At 32.2% G+C, this 7,008-nt stretch overlaps 1 non-coding gene across 1 annotated transcript; it reads right to left on the bottom strand.

Annotated features, from left to right (window-relative positions):
* Positions 1 to 4,176: 4,176 nt before the first annotated feature.
* Positions 4,177 to 4,283, bottom strand: LOC139895040 (small nucleolar RNA R71). Its single transcript, XR_011775511.1, has one exon. It is a non-coding gene; the product is annotated as a small nucleolar RNA R71 (small nucleolar RNA).
* Positions 4,284 to 7,008: the final 2,725 nt, after the last annotated feature.

The following is a 7,008-nucleotide window of genomic DNA, read 5'->3' as shown; positions in this document are numbered from 1 at the left end:
ACCTGAGAATAAACATGCTTTAAAGTGTCAACCAAAAGGTTGGTGAGTTCATTAGTTTAACATAATCATTCATTTCCATCATTTTAATAGACCACAAGAATTTCATTTCCATTTCTCATAAATATACGTCCCATGCATAGAGACAAAAATCATTCATATGGATTGAACACCTGGTAACCGACATTAAAAAAATGCATATAAGAATATCCTCATCATTCCGGGACATCCTTCGGACATGATATAAAAACTCGAAGTACTAACGCATCCGGTACTTTGGATGGGGTTTGTTATGCCCTGATAGTGCTCCAAATGAACATATATTTAGGCACAATATCCTTCCAATATGTAAAGATTTTAGTTGCAATTGTTCTATTTTTATGTAATATTCGTTTAAATAAATAAGTGCGAAGACAAAAGAAGAAAATGACGTTTAAAGACGCAAATGACCAAAAAGCTCAAACGAACAAGATATAATTCAAGTGGTTCCATTTATTGATAAGAAACGTCTAAAAATGACAAGAGTACGAGCCGCGGAATGCAAAGTACACGATATCTACGCGTACGAAAGGACGTTCGAAAATCCGAAACCGAGACATGAACCAACTATCAACGCGCGATGTACCGGACCAAAAATTACAAGTCAACTACGCACAGGAATATAATATAATATATATAAAATTATATATATTATATTATATTATATTATTTATAAACCGTCGGCAAACAAGAAAACAAGAGATGTGAGCTATCCAAGGCGGCCATGCGATCGTATGGCCGTGAAGAAGAAACTCCATGCGATCGCATGGAGTACTGTAGCTGGTCAGGTTCTATAAAATGCAAAATTCGAACGAGTTTATAGACACCTAATTCAATCTTCTCCCCAACTCTCTCAATATATATATATATATATATATATATATATATATATATATATATATATATTTATATTTATAATTTTAATTTTAATTTAAGATTAATAATAATAAGGTTATGGTAGCGAATGTTGTAAGTTTATAAGTCAAAATTCTGTCCGTGTAACGCTACGCGATTAATCACAACTGTAAGCTATGTTCTTCCTTTTTTAAATTAATGTCTCGTAACTAAGTTATTATTATGCTTATTTAAATCGAAGTAATTATGATGTTAGACTAAATATTAAAGACAGGGTTATTGGATTTTGTACCATAATTTGGGTTTGGACAAAAGACCGACACTTGTGAACATTGGACTATGACTATTAATAGGTGGGGGTATTGTATAATTGAATGACAATTCATTGGAACCTGTCGAACCTATCTTCAAATTAGTTAATCTAGTAATTATTAAAATGATTATGAATGTCCTATTTAGTGACGTTTATATGACATCGTTTACAATCATTTAATTAATCAATTGAATTGGGTAATTGATTATTCATTATGGCCAAAGTGAATAAATTAATGTATCATGGACTAATTAAAACAGGGGTGGATTACATACAAGGATAATTGGTGTAATTGTTAACAAAGTATTAAAACCTTGGATTACACGCAGTCGATAACCTGGTGTAATTATTAACAAAGTATTAAAACCTTGTTACAGTTCGAATCCCTAATTAGTTGGAATATTTGACTTCGAGAATAAGGTTAATTTGACGAGAATTTTATAATTATGACCTATGGACTATTATGGACAAAATCCAGATAGGTATCAAATAAACCAGGACAAAGGACAATTAATCCGGGTAATAATTAATTAAAATCAAAACGTCAAACATCATGATTACGGAAGTTTAAATAAGCATAATTCTTTTATTTCATATTTCATCGTACCTTTATTTACTTTTATTTTAATTACTGCAATTTACTTTATCGCAATTTAAATTCTGTCATTTATATTATCGTTATTTATCTTTACGCTTTATTTAAAATCGACAAATCGGTCATTAAACTGTAAAACCCCCTTTTATAATAATAACGATACTACAATATTACTATATATAATTATATATATTTTAAATAAATATAGTTGTTAAAAATATAGCGTTAAACTCAGCTAGCTCCCTGTGAACGAACCGGACTTACTAAAAACTACACTACTCTACGATTAGGTACACTGCCTATAGTGTTGTAGCAAGGTTTAAGTATATCCCATCTATATAAATAAATAAACATTGTGTAAATTGTATCGTATTTCGTAATAAAAATAATAATATTTCGTACCCCACCGCTCGCACATCAAGTTTTTGGCGCCGCTGCCGGGGACCCGGCGAAAACGCTATATGTTTCCGCTATATTTCTTATTCTCTAATTTTGTAAAAATATTTTGTATTTTTATAAAAACATATAAAAAATACTATATATATATATATATATATATATATATATATATATATATATATATATATATATATATATATATTTTTATTTTTAGAATTTTAAATATAAGTTTGTTTTATTTTATATAAATACTTTATATAATTTAAAAAAAAAAGAAAAAAAAGAAACAGGGCCGAACTTGAATTAAAGCCCAATCCTTTCTGGACTTACAGGCCATGCGACCACATGGCAATATAACGTTATACTCATGCGATCGCATGAGTGGATCTGACACGCCAGAATCCTGCATTTAATACGGAACTAGGGTTAATTATAATTATTATTTATTATAATATTTAGGGTTTTAATTGTTTAATATTTTAGTTTTTAGTTTTTATTTTTAATATTCTTAAGTTTATTATATTAAATACTTTTATAAATAATAATATAAAAATAATATTTTTTATAAAAAAATTGTATTTTTATAACTTTGGTTCCTTTTTATATTTATATCGTTTTTATCGTTTAATTCGTAAATTGTATATATTTCGTTCGTATTTAGTTTAAACTTAGTTTTTGCCGTAGTATTTTATATTTTTAGATTTTTAGGCATTGCCGTAAAATCCCTTAAGTGCTTTTTCTTTAGATTAAGATTTAGGTGCTTTAGAATTTTACGACGTCGCTTATCGCTTTAATTTTAAATAAATTTTAGTGCCTTTTTAAGTTATTGCCGTTTTGGATATAGAATTTCTTTTAAGCTTTAATACCTTTAGGCGCAACTTTTTAGTCTTAAGTTTTTAAACTGTTAAGTTTCGACGCTTTTCTTTCTTATTATTGTTTTTCGACTTTTTATTTTTTGACGTTTGTTTTTCGACTCTTATTTTTCGACACGCTTTTCTTTTTCATTTCGACGCTCTAGTTTTTAGGACATAGATTATATCTTCTTCAAAATTTCAACGTAAAATTATTTTAAGCGGTTAAATTAATAGACATCCAAATTTTCTGGTTCGTAGTAATAGTTAAATTTGTTAGTGGCGAGTTGTGGACTTCCGATTTAAAGGGTCCTGGCTACCTGCTGCATCTATTGGCTATTCGAAACGTGGGCAAAATCGAAAAGTCTATTAATTTGATAGCTTATATAATTTTTATCTTTTATAACTAATAGGATATTCAGTGAATGCACCGAGTAAAACGTTCACCACCTTTCATACGTTCGCCACCTGTAACTCGATCAAGACATCTAGCCAACATTGTCGCCATTGATTTTTCTTTAGAATCATCATCTAGACGACCAAGTACTCCAATTCAAATTTCTGATAATCCATTTTTTGAACCCGACCTCACAATTGAGAATCCGGAGGATATTCAGGGACAATTCAGAGATCCTGAACCACTAATCATTCCTCTTGAACCACAAATCACTCATCTAGAGATTGTTGAGGAAGAAACCATTAAATTAGAATCCTCTAGTGATTCAGATTCAACAAATTCAATCATGAAAAATCTGGAACCTCTAAGTATGGAAGACCGAATGAGGGCTAAACGCACTGGCCAAGGTCATGCAATTACTAAGCCACACATTAATGTGCCAGATTATGAAATTAAAGGACAAATCCTACACATGGTAACTAATCAATGCCAATATAGTGGTACGCCAAAAGAAGATCCAAACAAACATCTTCGAACCTTTAATAGGATCTGTACTCTATTTAAAATCAGAGAAGTTAAGGATGAACAGATCTATCTCATGTTGTTTCCCTGGACTTTAAAGGGAGAAGCCAAAGATTGGTTAGAATCGTTACCTGAAGGAGCGATTGACACATGGGATGTCTTAGTTGAAAATTTTCTTAAAAGATTCTTTCCGGCATCTAAAGCCGTGAGACTTCAAGGAGAAATTGTTACGTTCACGCAAAAGCCAAATGAAACTTTATATGAAGCATGGACAAGATTCGGAAAGTTGTTGAGAGGATGTCCTCAACACGGTTTAGATACTTATCAAATAGTACAAATATTCTACCAAGGATGCGACATTACTAAACGAAAAGACATCGACATAGCAGCTGGTGGTTCCATTATGAAGAAAACCGCAACTGAAGCTTACAAAATTATTGATAACACAGCCTCCCACTCTCATGAGTGGCATCAAGAAAAAGATATTTTTCGTTCATCTAAAGCGGCTAGAGCCGATTCTAGCAATGACTTTGATTCCGTTTCCGTAAAAATAGATGCTTTCGAGAGACGAATGGAAAATATGACTAAAGATATTCACGTAATACGAATCAGTTGTGAGCAATGCGGTGGACCACACTTAACGAAAGATTGTAATGTTGAACAAACGATGGAACAACGAGAGAATGTTTCCTACGTGAACCAAAGGCCGGGAAATAATTATCAACCGCCAAGGCCAAACTTTAATCGAAATTAAAACATTCTTTACAATCCAAATGGACCCAACAATAACTCGTACAACCAACAAGGTCCGAATAACCAACCAACTCAAAACAACACTTTCAATCAACAAAAACCTAGCTTATATAAATCACCACAACAAACCGAAGAGAAAAAGCCAAATCTGGAAGAAATGATGGCAAAGCTAATGGAATCTCAAACACAATTTATTAAATCTCAAACCCAAACAAATGAGAGATTTGATCAGTCATTAAGAACTCAACAAGCTTCCATTTTGAATCTAGAAAAACATGTAGGTACTCTTGCTAGCACGATAAGTGAGAGGGAACAAGGAAAGCTACCGAGTGATACTGAAGTAAATCCTCGGAATGAGAATGTTAATATGGTGTCAACAAATTCTGAAAAACCAGCACCAGAAGATGGGAAGGTTTTAGATGTGAGTAACAATGAAGAAGTTACAACACCACCACCACCCGAGTATGTAAAGCCAGTGGTGGCACCATACAGACCACCCATCCCGTTTCCAAGAAAAGGAGTTGAGTATGAGCAAGTGATAGGTAATAAAGTTTGTGATACCTTTGGAAAGAAGAAGAAGAAGAATAAAAAAGTGCAAGTAACAAAAACAGTAGAAGTAAACCCAGTGAAGACAGTTCCACCAAAACCTCCATCAAGGTTGGGTGATCCGGGTGAATTTATTGTTCCTTGTCTACTTAGTGATTGTGTCATGTATGATGCACTAGCAGATTTAGGTGCGAGTATAAGTGTTATGCCTCTTTCATTATATAAGAGATTAGGAGTAGGTGAGTTAAGTCCAACGGAAATGAGTGTTCGACTCTTTGATCAAACCATTAGGCACCCAGTTGGAATTGCTGACAACCTACCCGTTCAAGTAGGTAATTTAACCTTTCTAGCTGAATTTATTGTCATTGACATAGAAGAGGACCCAAACATTCCTCTAATTTTAGGTCGACCATTCTTAGCATCCACCGAGGCGTTATTTGATGTAAGAGAGGGTAGAATGACACTTAGTAATGATGAAAAATCAATCACCTTTGTGAGTCGAAAGGCTAAATCTCCACCAGCCAAAACCGTTGAACCAACAAAAACGATTGGTAAAAACCATATTGTTTTACCAACTCCAACGGTAGTGCTTAACAATAATAAAACGCCTAAGTGTGGGGAAAATGAAGTAAAACCTAATGATGACTTGATAACAAAGAACCCCGTTGTTGATACGAAATTAAATGACCCCGTTATTAACAGTTCAATGAAGAAAGTTATTAAACGGATTCGCGATGCTAGAACCAAGGGGAACTTTAAGTTATGTAACCGGTTAGTATCTAATCTATTGCCTAAAGAAAAGGCGAAACTAGTTGAATTTGTAGATATTACACAGGAATCCGACCAATGGCTTAAAGCAAAAGTCACAGATATGCAAGTTGATTATGGTCCAAAAGAAATTGACGATGAAGTTAATCACAATTTCGACACCACAGCTACCTAAGTGTGGGGAGATTCAAATGTTCTAAAAAGAAAATAATATCTAGAGTTAGTTGTTCTGTTCTCGTGTAGTTCCAAGAATGGAATCCGATTGGTCTTTTCCACTAGCAGACACTAAAGAACTAGTTTTCTCCCTCCATTCTGAATTTTTGTTTTGTAGGTTTCGTATGAAATTAATATGCATTTTTAAATTTAATTTTTGTGTGATTTTTAAAAAAAACAAAAATTACTTTATTTCATTAAGTTTAAAAAAAAAATGATTTCTAAAATTCATCGTAAGTTGAAGACTAGGTCATGGAACCGAAATTGCTTTACCCGAGGGCGGGAAAAATTTTGTTATCATTATTTTTTTTTAATTTTATTGATCTAAAGTATACCAGAAAAATCAAAAAAAACCCAAAAATCTTTGCTTTTAAAACAATCGCTTTAACGACAAATTTTAAATTTTGTCGAGGGACGGACTAGGTAAACATACCGAAACTACCTAAAGTAAAAGGAAACAAAATTTTAAAAAATTATTCATTTAAATTGTTTTAATAAATAAAGGTTTTATAAAAAATATATATATGTATATATGTTTGTAGTCTATCTTATGTAAAAAACAGGGTAAAACAGCGCACTTTCAAAGACTGACATTAAGTTTAGCAAAAACTACTAATTTTGACGATAAGACGCAAAACATATGTGAAATTACAACAAAAGGAATGAACGATGAGGCGCGCCATCTATCATTCGACGAGCTTAGTAATTACAAACTGGGTATTTTTAATCACTTTTCTACACTAATCACCCTCATGAATTT

Source organism: Rutidosis leptorrhynchoides, chromosome 2 (assembly GCF_046630445.1).
Source record: "Rutidosis leptorrhynchoides isolate AG116_Rl617_1_P2 chromosome 2, CSIRO_AGI_Rlap_v1, whole genome shotgun sequence".
NCBI lineage: Eukaryota > Viridiplantae > Streptophyta > Magnoliopsida > Asterales > Asteraceae > Rutidosis > Rutidosis leptorrhynchoides.
Note: the sequence above shows the minus strand (reverse complement) of the source record. Positions and strands in the feature narration are given on the sequence as shown.